Source organism: Eublepharis macularius, chromosome 4, assembly GCF_028583425.1.
Source record: "Eublepharis macularius isolate TG4126 chromosome 4, MPM_Emac_v1.0, whole genome shotgun sequence".
NCBI lineage: Eukaryota > Metazoa > Chordata > Lepidosauria > Squamata > Eublepharidae > Eublepharis > Eublepharis macularius.
Window position 1 is genome coordinate 104,512,528 of NC_072793.1, and position 21,775 is coordinate 104,534,302.

Sequence of the window (21,775 nt, forward strand, 5' to 3'; positions counted from 1 at the left end):
CTTTTGACCCATGTTCTTCATGTGTCAGAAGATGCAATGTTAGCCAGGAAGTGTAGTTTTAAATGACAGAGCTGGTGGAGATCACTCCAGAGGGGACAGATTCTCTCAGCCCTCCATTGCCTCTGGCATCTCCCCTTCCAGAACCTTGGCCCTGCTGATTCTTGGTTAATTCAAAGTTTTAAGCAGCAAGAGCAGCAGGGTAAAAGCTTTGGAAGGGGAGACAGTCTGTCATGCCAGAGAAGGTGGAGAGCTATGAGAGAATCTGTCTCCTCTGGAGCGATCTCTGCTGGCTCTGTTTTTCAAAACTAAGCTTCCCGGCTAACAGTGTGTCTTCCGACACAATGGAGAGAGACAATGTGTTGAGAGACTCTGTTTTCTTTATTCTAAACTAACCCATTGTTTCAGCCTTTTCCTATGGTACTTGTTTTCCAGACCGTGAACCATTTTTGCTGAACCTTTTGGTTTATCTGCATCATTCTTCATGTGTAGTGTTAGAAGTAGATAGGGTATTCCTGGTGAAGTTGAAATACAGGAGAATAGAGTGGAACTATTACTTCTCATCACTTGGATATGGGGGTGGATCCAGTTACCCTTGCTCAGTTAAGTTTGAAGCCTTCCTGCAGTCTCAAAAGCCTTCCTCTAACTTAAATAGCTCTTCTACTGAGAAATTTTGCTTGTTCCATTTATGATTAACTGTAATCATGAGATCTTTTTCTCTACTATTAAGCCAGGTACCCTGCATCCTTTACTCGTGTTTTCTTTTCGCCTAACAAAGAGGTTTGCATTTGTCTCTGCTGAATTTCAATTTGTGCGCTTCTGGCTTTCTACCCTCTATCAGGCCCAGGCCAGAGTCTTGCAGAACTCCACTCAACTCTCTCCCTCCAGATTGATTGACACACCCTATTAAAATAAATTTCCATACACTCAGAGGGTGGATGAACTGCACCTGTACATTTTCTTCTCATGCAGACTCAAGAAAACCAGGGTGTCGTTTGGTAATGTTCTGTGAATAATAATCTGAATCTTCCATTTTTACATGATCAGAAACTAGACATTTATGCCTCTGTGCAAAAGTTGTGAGAAATGTTTAAAGGTAAAAGGGGGAGCCAGCAGTTGCAATCCTGATCCTTTCTTTATGTGTGCATTTCTAGCCCACTTGTCGTTCTGTAAAGGACTACTTCTTCCTCAGACCCTGTTTTCTTTCCCTCACACATAAATATCCACACTGACTCCTCATTTGGTACCAAATATAAATACAAAACCTGCTCTTAAGATCAAAAGAGAAAGCATTAGTCATCTACACACACTTATCTTACTATATAATTGAGTAAGCGTATTCAAGACAACTCATTTCCTACCCTGGTGCACCACCAGAGGGCGCTGCCACAGAGGGAAGCCCAGGCAAGGTACCAGGTCCCTTCAGAAAACGTGCCATGGCGGGAAGCCCAGGCTGGGATGAGGATGGGAGCAGGTGGCAATGCCCGCCCCCCCACCTTCACCCAGGTGGTATTAGGAACGGAGCAGGTAGCAATGCTCACCCCCCACCTTCACCCAGCTGGTATTAGGAACGGAGCAGAGGGCAATGCCCACCACCCACCTTAACCCAGCTGGGATCAGGAGCGGAGCAGGTGGCAATGTCCACCCTTGTGCCTTATTTCAGGTGGTATTAGGAGTGGAGCAGGTGGCAATGCCCACCCCCACCTTAACACAGCTGGTATTACGAGCGAAGCAGGTGGCAATGCCAACCCCCCTTCACCCAGCTGGGATCAAGAGCAGAAGAGATGGCAATGCCTGCCCCCCTTCAGCCGGCTGGGATCAGGAGCAGAGCAGGTGGCAATGCCCGCCCCCGCCATCACCCAGTTGGGATCAGGTGGCAGTGCCCACCCACGCCTTCACCTGGCTGGGATCAGGTGCAGAGCAGGAGGCAATGCCCTTCACCCAGCTGGGATAAGAAGCAGAGCAGGTGGCAATGCCCGCCCCCCCTTCAACCTACTGGAATCAGGCGCCATGCAGGCAGCAATGCCCGCCCTTCTTCAACCTGCCAGAAACAGGAGCAGAACAGGTGGCAATGCTCACACCCCCTTCACCCAGCTGGGATCAGGAGTGGAGCAGGTAGCAAAGCCTACCACCCACCTTCGTCTGTTGGGATCAGGCACAGAACAGGAGGCAATGCCCGCCCCTGCCTCCATGCAGCTGGGATCAGGCTCGGAGCAGGCAGCAATGCCTGCCCCTCTTCAGCCAGGGCGCAAAGCAGGAGTCAATGCTCATTCTCCCTTCACTCAGCTGGGATCAGGAGCAGAGCAGGTGGCAATGCCCGCCCCCCCTTTACCGGCCTGTATCAGGCGTGGAGCAGGTAGCAAAGCCCACCCACCCCTCCTTCACCAGCCAGGATCAGTGACTGAGGAGGAAGGAATGCCTGCCTGTCCACTATCCCCTTTCTAGAGCCCATTGTATTTTTTCCCACAAAGGGCTTTGTTGCTAGTATCAAGTATATTTGATATGGTCATTACGTTTTTATATTTTTGGTCCAAAGCTACTAAAATGCAACACTTTTGCAAAGAATAAAAACCCTAGTTCATATGCCACAACAATGAACTTTTCCTTCCTATATCTGTATCTTTTAAACAGCTTTGAAAGTAATAAAAGATTTTAACTAGTGTGGACAACAAACAAAATCTAATAAAGCAGTACAGCAGATTTTGGGTCCAAGTGTAACTTTTGGGTCCAAGTGTAACAAAATCTTATAAAGCAGTACAGCAGATTTTAGGTCCAAGTGTAACCAAGTGTAACTCCAGTATTGGTACAAACATGCAGTATTATCTATGTTCAAGCTATAAGAAGCAATTATTGTAATAAGCTAAATGAAATCCTTAGATAAGTATATTTAAATAGTTCAGTTCTTTACTTGACAGTGACAATGAAAAGCACTTGTAAGTATCTACCAAGGTCTGTTAATCTTGCTCTCTTCTAGCAAAATATTGTGTTACATCACTTTTTTATTGTTTAATATCTAACTTTATTACTGAACAGTGGAAAATAGTGAATAATTAAGACACATGTAATCCTTGGAGTTTAGCAGTGTTTTCAGAGAACACTAGAAAAAAAGCTGAACCAGTTCTCCATCAAGGAACATGAATTAGGACAGAGTCATACACAAACGGTCTTATGCAAGCACAATATCAACAGTCATGACCTTTCACTAATGCAACTATGCAGCTCTGGGATTACACCTATACAATGGGTTAGTTGGCATGGTTGACACATCAAAGTTATGCAGATGTAAGTGAGCCACACAAAAGTGGGGCAGGGGGAGTTTACAAATGGGCAGAAATTTAGCATGGTGTGGGAACTGTAATGTTATTTATTTATATCATTTATAGTCTGCCTTTAGGCTGATTAAAATGTGTAGCACCTTATACCTAGATCAGGGTCTCTTTTTATGAACAGTGAAATATTGCACTCCAAAAACGTGAATTAGTAGCACAGTTCACTAAGGCTCATTCAGATACCACTTCCAACCAGGTTTCACCACTGGGAATGTCCTCTGGGCTGATGTGTTCCTTCTTCCTGTTGCAGGCAGAGGTTTCTTCCTCCACTTCTTCCTGGTTTAGTGACATACAAATCAAGTAAGTATTTGCCTCCAAAACAGAATTCGAAACCATAGTTTTCAGGGAGATTCTGATTCTGGTTTCCCTATTTCAGATGTCACGAAAAATCTGGAGTATCATGAATCAGAAAATAGAGAATGGAATCAATGTTAGGGAGAGGAGCAAATGTGCAAAACATCATCATGGTAATTTTGTTGTGTTGTCTGAACCATGTATAACTGACTTGTGTACTGTACTTGTGCTAAGACAGGCCCATTCTGGCCTGTCTTATGCCCATTCTATTGCAGCTCCCACTCCAAGGTGTGGAGAGCACCATCTCTAGAAATGTTTAGGACGTGCTGCAATGCCACTCAATTTATCAGTGCTTTGATGGGGTATAGCCTGCAGGTATCTTTCAGGGGGAGGGGAATTATTTAGGGTTCTATTCTGTATGTTTTAAACTGTGACTTGTAAGCCACCTTGAACCACAAGGAAAGGCAAGATTAAAAGCATTAAACAGATATAGGTAGGAAGGATTCAAAGAAATGTACTCACCCATGAAAAAGTTTCCAGAGAGAGAGAACATAAAACACACACAACACTTACGGCAAACGGTATATATACAAACAACAGAGAAGGTGTGTGTGTGTGTACACACACACACACACACACACACACATACTTCTGCCAGTAATAGGCAGGGTAGATTAAAAACAAAACAGTAATTTCCCACTTTATTTTTCATAAAAATCCTTTTTTAAAAAAAATTATTGATGCATTAAAAATTACTGGTTTAAAATGAAATTTGAATATAATAGAAGAATGTTACAGCCTACTATTATAATATCTTAAAAAGAAAATTGCCCTTTATGCTTGACAAACAATGGGTCATTCATTATATGTCAACTGAAGCTTCTCCTCCCCATGCTTGCTTTTAAAGGCTGCACACAAGTCTGATAAGGGCCCACCCTTCCAGTGACAGCAGCTGCCCACTGATACAGGAAAGCCCACTTCCAAGCACATCCCACAGAGCCAGACTGCCCTGGCCCATCCTCTACTCCTCTTTCTCGTAGGGGGAAGGAGCTGCCCAGGACTACCAACCTTCCATCCCTTCTGAACAGCTGTGAGTCAGTCAGGATGCATGACTGCCTCCCTCTGCAGCCTGATGGCTGTCATGACAACAGGTGTGTAGTGTAGCCCAGGACTATTTGCTCCCCCTTCCTTACCCTCCTTCTCAGCTGTAAAGCAGGAGGGCACTTAAAGATCTTGAGAAATAGGACAGCTCTGATATTCCTACTCACCACACATCTGTCAGATCCCTACTGCAGCTGCTGTTAGGCAGTGTGGTTCTTGGGACAGCACCCACTCCCACCTCCCCGTTTAATGCTGGCAAGGAAGGGGATTGTCCCACCTTGCTCTGATGGGCTGCCCCTCTACAGCAGCTACCAGTCAGGAAAGCTGTCAGCAGCATCTCCCCAACAGTCAATAAATTTGCCAGATACTGTTAAATAGTGTTGAAGAATTAATTTTATCTTACAATAAAATGTTAATTAACAGGTTTGATTATTAGCTAATTTAATGTTGTAATCAGCATGAAACAATGAAGTTAACTTCTTATTTAAAAAACCCTGTAAATTCATGTGCACTGAAACTTTTATCTATAAATGTAAACAATCCGATGAATAATTCTTCTTGTTGCCTTTTATTGTAGAACACCAGAATTATCCTACCTACAGTCACATTTTTTTAATTACATGGAACAGATGATAAAGCAACATCAGCAATCATTAATAAACAAGCCCAATTTAAAGACAGCTGTTGCTTCCACGTGACCACAATGCAGTGGCATTCCAGGCTTCACAGAATATTTGACTTGGTCAAGTAACTGCCAATCAGCTGATAATATCTGGTTGGAGTGTCATCCCTAATTGTATTTATTATTGCACTATGCACATAAGTGTCTGGACATTTTCCATCTCATAGAAAATGATTGTTTTGCTAGTAGCTGCCAGCTCTTATTTCTAAGAAATTCAGTAAAATTAAATGGGGATCCAAAAGCCTACTGAAGTTGACCCAAGGAGGTTGCATCAGCTCAGAAAACACTCTTTTTCTTTAAATAACTCATCGCAAGATAAATCATAACCTGCTTTAAAGTTCCCCTCAGTTTAAGAAGCGTCAGTGTGTGGCATGGTGGTGGCTACTGTTAGAAAACGGACCTTTGGACACTTACTGTGAAGGGTCCCTTCTCCTCTGAAGAAAGGAGGACATCTTGGGTGATTCCCACTATCCAATCAGGGAGGCAGGAACTAATTTTCTTCCTCTTCCTGTCTGGCATGTGGGACACCCTCGCTCTTCAGTTCAGGTGACTCCACAAAGTAGTAACATTGAATTTATCATTCAGCAACTGTCAATACTGAGAGAAAAAACACCGGTTGTGTTAACATGTACTGTAAATAAAGCATAACCCGGAGGAGGTAGAAGAATGAGACAGCAGGGTAGAGGAGGACGAAGACCCAGGGAGGGCAAGATGTCCTCCTTTCCTCAGAGGAGAAGGACCCTTCACGTTAAGTGTCCAAAGGTCCATTCTCCCTCTGAGGCGGAGGACATCTTGGGTGCTTCCAAAGCAGTTTCTACTTTCTGGGTGGGATGTAGTCTTTATCCGGGATCATGCACTGCAGTACTTTTCTACCACAGGTGGTATTCTCAGAATAATATAGATTTAATTTCTAGCTTCTCACCAAGGTCGAGATCGATGACCATGTTGCTGCCTTGCAGACTTCTTCTACAGAAGTGTTCCTCTGTAATGCTGCATTGGTAGCAGCGCTCCTCACAGAGTGAGCTGTTATTCCGTTAGGAACCTCTACAATGAGAGCTTTGTGAGCTTCAATAGTGTATGTTCTGTTATTGGCACCTACGGCTGCTGAAGGCATTTTCTTCCCCAAATTGAGGGGAGATATACTGATGAACAGTTAAGTCCGACTTTCTGATTTGAACTGTTTGGGTCAGATAGGCCTTGAGCTTCCTTCTGACGTCTAGGTTGTGTCAGAGCCTCTCCCTGGTATATTTAGGGTACAGCTAGAAATATGGTAGCCTTATCTCTTGCAACTTATGGAATTTGGAATAGACTTTTGGAAGAAAGGTGGGGACAGTATGAAGCTTATCGTTGTGAAAGAGAGTTCAGGTCTGACTGATGGTATGCTTAGGTCTGAGATTCTTCTGGCAGTTGTGACCACAATAAGGAAGACGGTTGTCATTCTCAGCCTTCTCAGGGGAACATCCTTGACGAGTCCAAATGGATGTTTGGTCAGGGCTGTGTAAAATGTCCAGTGCTTTCTTCCTGCCCCTCTAAGTGAGGGCTTTCCAAGAGGAATTGAAAATTCTGACCATGAACTGTTTTCTGGATGCTAGGAGAGTGTCGGCCACCTCTCCGGAATATCCCTATCTTAGGAAGATTTTCCTTTCTATTTCCGCACAGTTAAGCAGAGCGAGTCTAAATGAGAGTGCCAAATCATTTCCTGCTGTAACATGACCGGAGAGGTAGGTAGGATGAGGGGTGGAGATATCACCGTTGGAGTGTGGAAAAGCACAGTCTGTGGGGCCACCAAGAGGCAATCACTAGCACTTCGCTCCCTGTTACTTGATCCTTCTCAGGAGTTTGGGTATTACTGATAAGGATGGTAATGCGTAGAGGAGGCCTAATGGCCACTGAGATGTCAGGGCATCTGCTTGCGAGTGGAACAAACCTTGTCATGTACCTTGGTAGTTGATGGTTGTGTTGGGATGCAAACAGGTCCATGAAAGGTGTTGCGAGCTGCGATGTTATCCATTAGATGAGATCTTTCTTAAGGGACTATTCCACTTGCTGAATGGTCTATCTGCTCAGCCAGTCTGCCTGGACATTGGATATGCCTTTGATTGAGACTAGGTAACTTTCCTCCCAAGTAAATATCCTTGTCGCCTCCTTGTGCCACCTTGAGGTCTTGTATCCCCCCTGCTTGTTTACATATGTCTTGTCTGCAACCTTGTCCATACAGATCAGGATGTGCGAGTTCACTATCTGATCTCTGAACTGGAACAAGGCCAGACAAATAGCTCACATTTCCAAGACATTGATAGGAAGACGTGCCTAACCTGTGATGCTTGCATCTGTATTTGTTGTTCTCAAGGGGTCATGGATCTTTTGATCTGAAGTGGTACCTGAATGAGAAGATCTGTCTTCTCCATGATCTGTTGTTAACAAGTTCTGAGAAAGGTCTGAAGCAGTCTTGCATGTAGATGACCCCACAGTATCGCCTTGTTGCTGGCCACTAGCAAACCCATCAGTTTGGGTAGTGTCGTGAGATATGATTTTCACTCTGATGACAGTCTCGGCCAGCTGTTTGGTCTTCCTGACCTCTTCTTTGGTGAGGGATAGACAACACTCTTTTGAGGATCATACCCAGGTGTTCCAGCTTATAGGAACTGAATGGTGAACTGAGTGTCGCGGTGAGATTTTTCTTTTGAACGTGATCTGATTAGGAGATCGTCTGGGTGCAAATGAACATGAATACCCCCTCTCTGAGACATACGATGGGGTTGATCAGGAGCTTTGTGAACACTCTTGGCACAGTGGACAGACTGAAAGGGATGGATCAGAACTGCCAACTGATTTTTTTTCTGTGCAAAATCTTAGGTATTGTTGATGGGCTGTCAGAATCAGTACAGGGAGGTATGCTTCTGTGAGATCTGTACATGTCATGTATTCTTCTGGTTGAATGGCCTCTGTGACTGAGCACAGAGTTTCCATTCAGAAGTGATGCAACTTGTTCAAAAAGTTGAGGTCTAACAACGCCCTCCAGTCCCCATTCTTTTTAGGGACTATGAAGAAGGTTGAGTAGACTCCCCCGTCCTCTTTCGTTGTGGGGAACATGCTCCACAGCTTGAATGCTCGGGTGTTAGGATTATTAAGATTTCACATAGGGGAGAGATGACAAAATATTCTAGTGGGTAGTTTTCAAATTGTATGGAATAGCCTTGTGAGACTATTTCTAAGATCCAGCTGCCTGTCTGCGTGTCGACCCAGGCTTGATAATAAGGAGTACTTGGCCTCTCACAGGGATGTCTTGTGAGTCCTTAGAGAGCTTGGTATCAAGGTCAGATCTCTTTCCACGTGTGAAGAACTGTCTGTTTGATCTTGGGACAAAGTAAGCATTATCCTCACAATACAGCTGGGGAACTGGGCCTGAGAGGAATGGTTTACCCAAGGCCATGTGGTAAGTTCATGGAAGTAGTGAGATTTGAACCAGTAGAGTACTGCAACACAGTTTAGTTACTTAACCACTATACTACAAGTGGGTTCTTGAAAGGACCCCCCCTTATTAAAGGGATATCTAGATTAACCCCAGGATGGTCGCTTGGAATCCTGTCTGGATGTTAGTGGAGTGTGTTGTAAATAAAATGGCCGAGGGCCAAGGCATCGCCTCTCAGATTGATTGTTTTTTGGCAACACTTTCTTTTGTCCAGGGTCTCAACCCAGATCTTTCCCAGAGCATCCCCAAATAGCTTGTATCTCTGAAAGTGGTAAGCCAGGACAATATTTTTAGAGTGTAAAACTGCTGGCCAAGATCTTAGTAAAGGGTGCCTACTTGTTACTGCTGCCGAGACCGTAGTCCTGGAAGAAAAGGTAACTGCATCCAGGATGGTGTCTGCCTTGAAAGTACTGGCCTTTAAAATTCTGTTTGCCCCTTCAAGGAGGGTATCTATTGTTGTATGGGAGAAGTGAGATCAGTTTTCTGATCCATACTCCTGATGCTCTGGAGGCAATGGCTGTAGCCTTTATAGTCATAACCATAGCCTTGTGAGCTCTCTTCAGCATGACCTCTCTCTAAGATGCCTCTAACTGATCCTTGCTCATTCTCTGACAAGAGCCCAGATGACTGAAGTATAGCCACTGGAGTGTCGATCGCAGGTACCTGCAACATCTCATAGCAAAGAAAGTTAGTGAGTACATTTTTTTTTACTTTAGGGAATTGCTTATTGGCTGATGGTTTAGACCACTCAGCCCTGAGCTGTCTCCTAAAATATTCTGAAAATGGGAGGACCTTTTCTGGGGAACCTTCTCTACGAAGAGACTCTTGTTTTCCTGGGGTCTGGATTAGTATTCCCTGTCTAAGAGTCCTCCTACCCCGAGGGTAATTCCTGCAGCCCTAAGGCTGAGAATGTCTAGGTAGTAAATACTGGTAGACCTCAAATTAAGACAGCTGGGCTGACTGTTCTGGCAGGGATATTTCCTCCTCCTCCACATCTGAAGGAATTCTTCCTTCTCCTTGCCATTATAGATGCTCTCTGAGGACAATCCCCCAACTCAGAGGGGATCACTGTCTGTTAAACATTACAAGCTGCCTTATTCTGACTCAGACCATCAGTCCATCAACGTCAGTGTTGTCTACTCAGACTGGCAGCAGGTCTCTAGGGTCTCAGGAAGAAGTTTTTTCCATCACCTACCTGATCTATTTAACTAGAGTTAATGGGGAACAAACCTGGATCCTTCTGCAGGTAAAGCAGAAGTTCTTTCAGTGAGCCTCAGCCTCACCCATGGAGGAAGGAGGAGGAGGAAGACATCACACCACTATTAACAGAGGTTTCAGCCTGGCAGAGATTATATATTTCTTCCCTCATGGTTAGTCTTAGGAAGTTAAAAGGTTCAAAGACACAGGCAAGTTTGTGTCCTTCATACATTACCCATCTGATGGGAAGAGTCCTATTGTAAAGGCAGGGCTAGATCTGAAGAGAAAAAGCCTGCAGTGGAATCTCCAGCCAGGAGGTTCACATGGACACATTCACTGTGGCGCAAGAGCTGAGGAGATTCCTGGTGTCTTTTCCCGCCAAAAGCCTAGGCTGAAGTAACACACCAACTCCAGCTGCAGAACAGGAGTGCGCAGATGCATCCATCTTCCTATCAGTGGGATGAGCCTTTTGAAACTCTGAGGTCGACTTGTAGCTGGGAGACTGCACAAGCTGCAGAGGCATGTCGGTGCCGACTCGTTGCTGGGAGCACATACAAGCGGGAGGCACGTCAGCACCAGATTCATCAATCCCCATCGCGTTCAATGTGAATACTGGGGAGCATTCCTCTCCATTGTCTAGGAAGCTGTCCTCAGAATCCCTGGCATCCATCTTGTAGGCGGCTGCCCCAAATGGCTGCCGTGATCCTCTCAGTCAGCCAGGGAAAGTAGTAAGAGACAGGAGAGGACAGCAAAAGGATAAGGAAGAACTATGAAAATTTTAAGTCGACAGAGTTGGAAAGACAAAGGAAAGATTAAAGGAAGAGAAGAGCAAAGGAGTAGGAATGGGAAAGTGAAAGTGAAACTGAAGTCTTAATAAGATAGTAGCAGAGCTAGTCTGCTACTAGACTGCTCTCCCTGGAGGCAGGAACAGAACTGAGGAGAGAGGGTGTCCCACATGCCAGACAGGAAGAGGAAGAAATTTAGTTCCTGCCTCCCTGATTGGTCGGTGGGAATCACCCAAGATGTCCTCTGCCTCAGAGGGAGAACAGTCCTAAAGCCACACTAGACTCACAGTACTAGCAGTGTTCCTTTGGATCCTGAACTCAATCTTCAAAAGTGACTGTGCTTAGCTTCATTGTATATGTGCAAAAAGAAGTCCATCAAATTCACAATAGCTCCCTTGCCCAAACAGACATAATTTTGTACTGGAAAGGACACGGACTGCATAGCCAATGGTTTTGGAGGATTAACCTAAGTACCTCTGTTTAAGGGCACAATTCACACTAGAAGGAGCACAATCCAAACTAGCACATACATCACACACATACATACATACATGTTCAATAAAGCCGTACACTCCCCACCCCCCGGCGGCATGTGCACACACCCTCTATGCTATTACAGGGAACTGGGATGTCTATCTAGGATTCCAAAATCTTTAGCCAGCTCTCCCTCCTCAGTGCAAATTACTCATTCTTTGACAGGAATAGGACAAGTAGAAAAACAGTTGACCCTACCCAACTGAACAATAAATGGCAAGCAAGGAGTTATTTATTCACTACTCCTTAGCTTCATTATTTGCTAAGCAATTATCTGTAACCTTTTGGTAGTTCTTTATTATATGCCAAATCTAGTTACCTCTAAAGGAAATGCTCCACTGATGATGATTTTTTTCTACTGAAACTTACATAATGTTGCCACATACTAATTTCTAAAGCTGAGCAAACTAAACATGTTTAAATTGTCACTCAAGTTACAAATACTTAATACTTGTTTTTATATACTATGTTGTATCATGCAAAGTGTTTTTCTGCAAGCATATTTAACATTGTGTATCAATAATTTAGTTTTAAGTACCATGAATGGCAGAACCACTCCCTTTCTTCACTGAAAGTCCTTCACTCAAAGTAATGGACTTTCCACAGTGAATAATAGAGCCAGACTATGATAACTATTTTTCTACCAAAGCTTTGTTTCTCAATTCAGTTAAACGGAGAGAACACTGATCCAAGATTCTTACTTTACACATGAATTTCTACCACGGGAGAACAATAAATTTGCATATTATGCTATAAAGATAGCAGTGCTATCCTTCCCTAAGGATGTGTTCACATATGCACACACACAATACGTTATTCCTCACTTCGCCAAGCATAATTTTCTTTTTCTTTTTGGTTTGTAATATGTTTTATTTGAAAAACAAGTAATAAGAAAACATAGTGATAAGAAATGATATTGAAAAAGAAATCCATAACATGGTTATATAAATCAAAGATGACTATAAATAACAGAATATATAAACTACAAAATATTTCTCCCCTCCATCTACTTACTTACTTATATTAGAATTCATTGATAACTAATTTGAAAACTAATCAATTTTGCTGATAATTGTTCTTAGTTTTTCTTAATATTCAGCTACATAATAAATTTTTCCCCATTTTTTCTGAAATTCTAAGATTGGTCTATTATATATATATAAGATGTTAGTTTTGCTATTGATGCATATTCATACAGTTTATTTGTCCATTCTGTCAAATCTGGACAGGATTCCGCCTTCCATTTTGTTGCATTTACCACTTTGCTGCTTTCATAATATATTTAAAACTTTAAAAAACATATATTTAAACAGTTCACTATATGTTCCACTTAGCAGGTGTGGCAGAAACACGTCATTGTTGTGGGGTTTATTATTGTCTTCTGAAGGCATCAAACCCTACCATTTTACGTCCCAGCTGAATTGTTTAGATGATCAGTGCTCTGAGAGTACCTACACTTCTTAGAGATTTCAACAGAAATAGACCAACTGATGTGTTCAAAAAGAAAAAAAATAAAGCTCCTATAATAATGACAGCATAAAAGGAAGGTAATTTTTTCCTAAGACAGAGATGAAACTGGATATGCAACATCACTTATGAACAGCAGCCTAAAGCAAGTTCAGTAAAGCAAACAATAATATTTGGGCTCACATGCTTCCTCCTCTGGACAGCCAGAGAGTTATTACTTTTTCCACAGCAAGCCACAGTTCACCGTTACATCTCATCCAGAAAACTATGGATTGCATTTTCCATGAAAAACGGAATCCTGAACCACAGTTTAATCCTTGTTCAGAAAACTAGTCTTCAGGGAAAACACAAACTATAATTTGCCTGTAAGTATTATCAAACTATGGTCTGCTGCAAAACCATTAAAACTCATTAGCTAGCCATGCTTGGCGTGAGTGTGGGGAATGCATGTAAGCCAATGGATACCTCAGACTCATTCACATAGCTGCAAACCTTAATTTACATCTGAACTAGGTAGTTAAACGGGTTCCTGGTTTTAGACAGAAAAATGGGGCATACATTAATTAATAATAAAGTTGGAAAACTTCCATGTAATTCTGATTGCAAAAAATTTAACTCATTCTAGATAATTCCCTAAGGGAACACCACAGAAGCTGCTACGTTTCTTCGGTCTGTGATACTGGAAAAGGATGCTGAAAGATCAATCCTGAAAAAATTTGAGCACCTGCGCCTCCAATTCTCCAAGATACTAGTTAAGGCTTGCTCAGCATTGTACAGTGTTTCATTAGAACATCAAGAATTCATCTCCTCTATCTTTCATCACCCAAACACAAAGAGAGTATCAAAGCATTTTTAATAGCCACATCATTTTGAGATACCATCGTTTCAGCTATTTGCTATCATGGGTAATTCCTTGAAACTGATTTTGCTAATGAAAAAATGGTTTGTTCAGCTTCATAAAGGAAAAGGAGTCTCCTAAAGATTAACAGCAAATGAATGAAAACAGATTAAGTGAACAAGCACCAACTATTAATCTTCAGCACCAGATAGGTGTTGTCAAGGATGACCCAGAGTGCAAAGGAATGATCCATTCCACCACAATAAACTGCTAATCTTAAGTCTAGGACTGACCATTAGTAATTAAGGAATCAACCTACCAGCTATCACTGCTGTTCAATCTCTATTTGTTTAAGTATATAGAACTTATAAACAAGCTCTGCAAGTATAAATGGAGGCTGAGAAGGAGCAGCATGTGGTAGATTCAAGGGAATAATCCTGGACCTAGTATGTTCACTGAAATGCAAGTGTTTGCAGGTTTATAGTTGAACAGTCTAATCAAGGTAATCTTAACCTGTAAGTCTCCCTACAGGGGTTGTTTGCATTCACAGCTGTCAATTACACTAAGCAGTTATGTTGATATAAGAAAAAGAACTCCAATTCTACCTTATATCACTTGTGCATGTACAGTAGTTATACTACCTTTGAATCTGAAAAGTAACATTAGTGCATTTATACTTCATGAATCAAATTTAATTTAATCTGACCCGAGTTTATTTCCAACTTCATGCATTCCAGATGGCAGTTTTGCTTCCCTAACCTAGTCTTCCTAATAAAATCCTGTAATATCATTTCTTCCCTGTGCATATGTTTAGGACTGCAGACTTATAATGCAGATTTACTCTAATCTATGCCCATAGAAATCAATGGGTTTAGACTGGAGTCTAAACACAGGACCAACTGCAAAACTTTTACATTCTTCTAACATACTTAAGAATAAAGAGTTGAAAATGAAAGGCTACGAGTTGACCAAAGTTACCTAAAATTGCCCATATTATACAGGGATTCAAACCTATATCTCTTTGAAATATACTACCATATACTATATGCATTCTTCATCAGCATAATATTTGAACATACCCTATGGCTTTAGCACTGTATTTGGCAGTAATTTTCCCCCTTAATTGTTAATGTAATTTAATTTCATGGAAGATAACATTGAACTTCCCCCACAATTTATCACCTACAAAGAAAGATTAGTATACTCAAATACTGCAAGTCAGAATTGTAGTATACAATTCAAAAGCTACAGTTATGTCTTAAGTATCAATCTTTGTCAAAACCTGAAGTGCAGAATCCTGAAACTGAAATATATCTTAAAGAAATAGCAAAGCTTTGTTTCCTAATATTCTCTATCACTTTGCAGGGGAAAACACATATGTAAATTATAGCAGCCCTCAGGTTCCCAGGGCCTAAAAAGACAGTGTGAACTGATCTGCAAATCTGGATGATATTCTTACCAAAGACTTTGCTAGTACTAAATTGACAGATACTACAGTCTTCTATTCTCTCTCATTTCAGTAAAGGAAACACTTAAGTAAATGAGTGTGCTCTGAAGTTGCACACTATTCAACAGATCAGCACCAACAGTGTCATGTACAACCAACACTTGCGCTGGAAACCTTTTTGCCTGTCCTTGTGCACGTAGACCTCCTATTGCAAGCATAAAGTGCCTTAGAGGCAGATGAAGAAGAGCTCCAGTAAAGAAAGAGTCAGATTCAGACAGGGGATTTTTGTGCTAGTATAATTGCCTGAAGGGCCTGGGGGAGTTGGTACACGCTGTAGTAAACACGATCCAAGGACCCTGAAGACTTTCACATTACATCCCCTTTTTCATTTGACAGAGATACATATGAAGCAGTTTTAACACCCTTACAAAGAAGTCTTCATACATAAAGATTGCACTGGCAATACCCAAGGATTAGGAAGACAACATAATTATACAGGTTGATTGTAAGATTGAATAGTTAAGACATTTGATCTATCAAGTCCGATCTTTAGCAAGGTCAACATACATGAGAGCTTCCTAGCATTCAGATGCACACACTGAAAGCAGTTTCCCAAATTTATTTATCTTCTTTCCTTTGTGAGCACAGCCTATCTAAATAAGGTCCCCATGAGTTGGTGCTCCTTATTCTTATTACAAGGGGATGCTAAGTCTCCATGATGGTGGATCAACCAGTTGTAAAAGTAACTGGTTAGCCACCATATGAAACAGGATGCTAGGATAGAGGGACCACTGGTCTGATCTAGCAGGGGGGCTCTTACGTTCTTAAGATATAAGACTTCTAAATCAACAGTGAACCTCTTTTGCAATTTACAAAAAAAAAAGTCTGTTTCAGTGTTAAATAACTAAAGTTAAATAATTTTTTTATCCCTGGATTTGCTATGGAGTTGCTATTCTCAAAACATAGCTATACCTGGGAGGCAAACAAGAATTATGAACATTAATTACATGCAAAAGCTTTGAGAATTCTAAACAAAAGGAGCTTTGAAAAGATAATGAACACAAACATCAAAACAACCTGCAAGTGACAGTTAAGACTAGGTTTCCCTTGCTCTTTAGTTTATCTTCCCCACGCACTGGAACTATATGGACAATCGTTCAGTAAGGAATCAAAGAGCAGCAGGATCCAAACGGAATGCAAAAGGGAAAAAAGTGCGACGGATCAATGACTAAGTCGACTGGCCATGTTCACTCAGCTCATCATTCTAAGCATCTCCCACCCCATGGAGAAATCCAGCATGGCAGCCTCAAAGACCCTCAGAGTTGTTTGGTTACAGAAAAATAAAGTGAACCTACAGATATATAAACAAAACCAGCACAAACAAACTCAGTTATTTTACACTTTTTAATTTATGTGGAAATAACCAATCCACCACAATAAGTGTGAAACTGCCCTCTCCATTTCAATTCATTTTATCAACCAAGTTTGTTATTTCCCAACTCAAAACATGAATTTATCCAGATAGTGTTTTGAATTGAGCATCATCTTCCCAAGAGATCTTCCTGGCTTGGAATGTAAAATGAGCATTTGGACAGATAAAAATGCTTTGCAGGTAGTAGGAACGTAAGTTTTGTACTGTTAACCCCTTTCCAGGAAGCAGGGGGATTTTTACGTTTTTAAAATTGTTTACAGTGGGACACAGTTTCAGAAGAGTGGGGACAACTATTACATACACAAGGAGAAAGTTTAATTCTTCAAGGTAAGAATGGATTTCTGATGTGTTTAAAAAAACCCGAAATATATTCTAAATAAATGAGGCTGGGGAGGTTTTTCTCTTTTTAAATTCTTCATCAGAGTACAGCAGCACTCCAAAGAACATTCAGAACACAAGAATTTCTTTTTAAAAAACCGTAACAGTTTTAAAAAGTAAATAACTTCAAAGTTTAAAAACAACATGATGCGTTATATGCTATGAGCCTGGCATTGTAAAACAGGGGAAAGGAGCAGCTTTTAACCACTGAAAAGATTATACTGGAAATGCTGGGACCCATATGGACAAAAACTATGTAAGACTGGATCTGCAGTGAACAAGGGAATAGTACAAGATTAAGTGAGAAAGGTGATAGGATATAACCTGATTTAAAAAGGAAGAGAGCACTCAGGGAAAAAAAGACTACATGTTTTCTAAGCATTCTCCCAGAAAAATAATTCTAGGCCTCTTCCAAATTGAATGGGGAGGGGCTTTACTTATCATTAATATCACTTTGGCTGCATCCAGACAAGCTACAATTAAACTCCAGTTGGGCACCACTACAGTTTGTGGATGAGCTCACGCTTACCTCTTGCCCTCCCAGCTTCTCTTGATTAAATACTTCTGGCTTAACCAAGCTCCAATTCACTGTGACATCAGAATGCAGGTGTCTTAGTGAACTGAAGTTTGTTTATGCTCCACAAAGCAGGATGGAAACCCAGCCAGTGTGGAAAAAAACAAACTGCATTTCATTGAGGCACCTGCAATCCAGAGGCAGAATGATTTGGAGCTTGATCATCCATGTGCTAAAGGTGGTAAGAGCACGTGTGAGCATAAACAAACTGGGTTCATGCCTGATTACAGTTTAATTGCAGCTTGTTATGATGTCTGAATGTAGCCTTCCAATGGAACAGAAGTTGCTTTGTTCATCATCGAAGATCATTGTTCTGTTGTTCTGAGAAATGCTGAGAAGTGAGAAATAAAGATACAGGCTTAATACTCAGCTTCAATTGCAACAACCATCATAAAATGTGAATATGAGATTAACGAGGACTCAAGCCGAGAAGTATAGATAAGACTGTTTGAGCACTACATGTTTGTATATTTTAAAATGTTTTCCTTAAAACAAAACTCTAAAATCTGAAATTATTAAAAGAAATCTGCATTATATATATGCCTGTTTCAAGGTACTACTACTACACAGCTTTAAGAAATGGTTTAGAAGTGGCATATGTTATAGCCCTTCCTGGAGGTGAGGAACGGTCATCTATTAAGCAATCTGAACTAGTCCTGCAAGGAGGAATCAATTCTAAACTCAGTCATGTGCCCATGCATTCTATGACACCCTATTCAGAACAGAACCAAATGTCCATGAAATAATGTGTGATACAACCTTTCCCAGTCTGTAACACACTGCAATAAGTGGGGGAAAGTTTTCCTTCCAAATTAAAAAGAAAACAAAAATAACCCTGTATATGGGTCAAATTAAAAACCCTTTTCCCAACATGAAACATATGCAGGGAGTTTGGGGTTTTTTTGTGTTTGGAAAAAAAAGGAAAACATTTGGTTTCCCCCCACTGTGGTCTAATGTGATACAATTGAGGAAGAGCTATACCACAGCTATTTCTTCATGTCAGAATTGGTTCTATGTCTGGTCTCATGGTACATTCAGTCATATAGGAATGAGGCCTAAGACAAAGGATCCTACTGCCAGAGACATACACTTTATTTTAATGGGCTTTAACTGTACGTGCAGGACAAGAAAACAGTGCTGTTGGAATCCAAGCTTGATTACAGCCTCTCCTTTAGTCCCAGCAAATAGAGACTATAATTAATGACTCAGTCCTGCCCAAAGAACCAGACTAAACTTTTCTCTTCTTATACCTTAGCCTAAACACAGTATGGAGGGAAAACTTCCTTTCAAAACCAATGGACAACTTCCATGTCACATATCTAGAATGAAGGTGTTATGGACTCTCCACATTTATTCATGTATTTTTTATTTTACTTCATTTATAATCCACCTTCCTCCTGAATGGGAATGGCTTACACTGTTCTGCTCTCCTCCATTTTATCCTCCCAACAACTGTGTGAGGTAGGGTAGGCTGAGAGTGTATGATTGGCCCAAGATCACTCAGCAAGCTTCCATTACATGTTAAGTGTTACATATGGCCATATCTACTCCCCTCCGAGGTGGTCTACTCCCTTCTGTGTATGTGTACTATGAAGCTAAGACTAGTTTTGGATTCCAACTTAATGTACAGTGTGCATATATGCAACTAAATACATGCATACCAACTTCAAACAGTGTACATTCTTGGAACATACATGGGCAACCTGTTAAGCTAACTATGAACCAGAAAAGTTACAACAAACTGTAGCTGCCTGTTTCTTACTTCCAGATGGGCATGTTAGAATAAAAGAGGAATACAGTGGCATCTTAAAGACTAACAAAATTAAACTAGACATTAAAATTAGCAATCCCTGAACACCCAAAGGCTGATCTAAAAGTTACAGTTCTCTTACAAAAGAACTTCAAAAGAAGGATCCAATGAAAACATCACTGAATTATAATTAACACATTAAAGATGATTTACCTCCCTGCCTGCTTAACAGGGACCTATATTCCTAACTCATTATAGATGCTAATATCTTGCATATCCCATACCTTTCAGATGTCAATTACTTCAGGAATACCATTGCAGCTTCCTATTGTATCTGCTTATCCCATTTCATGGTGCACTAGGTTTTACACTTTGCCTTATCAAACAACAGTTGGGAGTGTCTCACACTCATGCTGGGAGAACTGATTACTCTTGTGGGACTGGCCACTCTTTGTAACATTTCTACCACCGCCTTTTCTCATGTATGTATACATTGATCTGATGGATGATACTCTTAAGCATCTGATGAAATGAGCACTGGCCCACAAAATACTGGGCTAAGTTTTTAAAGCCACTGTCCTCCTGTTTTATTCTGTTGTTTCTTAACAGCTCACCATATGTATTTTTGATACAGGGGAAAAAAGTGATGAAACCACTATCTACTAGAAGCAGCTAGAGCAATAACAAAATTATCATGCGCAGAGATGTCCTGCAGCAATAAATGTATTCAAGAAAATATGCTTAGAATTAAGGTGTCCTATATAGTCAGAGAGCTTGCACTGCTCTCACTAGATAACCATCAAATCTTATTTATTTATTTAACTTCTAAACCGTTTCTCCACCACATTTAGTGCTCAAGGCAGTTTACAGCATATTTTACCTGTTGCTCAAGAACTATATTTTAATAGTTTGTTAGGCAGAAAATAGCAGTGCTTGACTTTTGCATCTTATTTTTTACATTACCAAAATGTTTGCTATGATAAACTATCTTGCTCCTGTTGGCAGCCTGTCTTGTGAAAGAATTGACAGCAGAAAGAACCATACAGGCCACTCTGTAGAAGTGTAGAATAGTACATTAGATTGCTGCTTTCCAAGTGGTTACGGTACTGAGACAAAGCTATCAGCCCTAAGTGTTACAGACTTTGAAACACCTTTTACGATGACAGCAAATTTCTCCAAAGCAGATATAATCATTCTACTAAAACCCACATGGGACCATTAAACAGACATCCCTCTGGCCTATTACACAGACTAGGAGAGGCCTAGTAACAGCACTGTTTTTAAAGAACTGATTAACTGCCAGCTCTTACTCCTTCAACAAAGAATGCCTCAGTTCTAGACTCTTCTTCCCATTCGTTCACTTGTTTGCAGCAGCCATTAATGTCATGCACAGAACCACCTCTAAATGATGCACTTCTCAAAGTGCATGCAAAAGATGTTCCATCCCACTTTTACATGCATGGGTCACTAATTGCCTGATAAAGACAAGGACTTTTACTTCTCTTCACAAGACCTGCTGCTGCTGCTAGCTTATGCACCAGTCTGAAATCAAATATAGCATTATTCTAGTTTCTCTAAAACAAACTGAAGCACCTCAAGATCATTATTTACAGCTTCAGGTGCATCCTCCCCTAGAAGGGCAGATGAACTCCCAAGGCAACAAAGCTCCTGGATCCTTGAGTGGAACAAGGAGAGAGACAAGGCAAAATGACAACTGAAAGAATACATCAAAGTGTGGAAGAGCAGAGTTGTTCTTAACTGAAAGCAAAAGCTCCCTCTCTCCCAAAGGAAGCTTCAGCGGCATTTGTAAGACGGGTGAGAAAGAGCTGGGCCATGGCACCTTAAAGCCAAAACAACAGTGGGCAGCAGGCGCGGGCACATCCCTCACCACCAAAAGGGTGGAGGGTCTTTACGGGTCAGACTGCGATGAGGCGCTGCTTAGACCAGACTGGAAACCGACATAAACATCCCAGAGCGACGGCCAAAATGCGTCGCACACTAGAGAGAGCAAGGGTGCGCGCGCGGTGCAGTCCCCGCAGTGGAGGTTTAAAGATCACTTCCCCCGCCATTTCTCTGGGGCAGGGGAGAAACGCAGCCAACTTGGTTGGAGGCCTCATCGTTTGAAAGGAAACACTTTATGGGGGGGGGGGACAATATGCCAAGCCACCGCCCCGCTCAGGAAGCCACATGGCCATAGAAGTTCACGGGAACTTTTCAGGAGAACCTTGAAATGACTTTTCTTCTGACCTGCCCGTTCACTCCCAAGGCAGAAAGAGAAAGTGCATCCACTACTGCTGCAGGAAACCCAACATCTAAGGGGCAGGAGGAAGGAAAGCGCGTAGTCTTTCACAGACACACAACCGGCGGGCGGGGAGGAAAGAGCAGCCCCCGCGCCCCATGCTCCGAAACTTTTCGAGAAGGCAGCCCTGCGTAGACAGTACCAGACAACCCAGCCGGCGCCCCCTCTCGGGCCCCGACTCGCCCGCCGCGGCGCGCCT

At 41.8% G+C, this 21,775-nt stretch overlaps 1 protein-coding gene across 1 annotated transcript in view; it reads right to left on the bottom strand.

Moving 5' to 3' along the window:
- The window catches only part of SFMBT1 (Scm like with four mbt domains 1), a 143,562-nt gene that overhangs the window by 121,399 nt on the left and 388 nt on the right, over window positions 1–21,775 (bottom strand). The window lies entirely within an intron of this gene.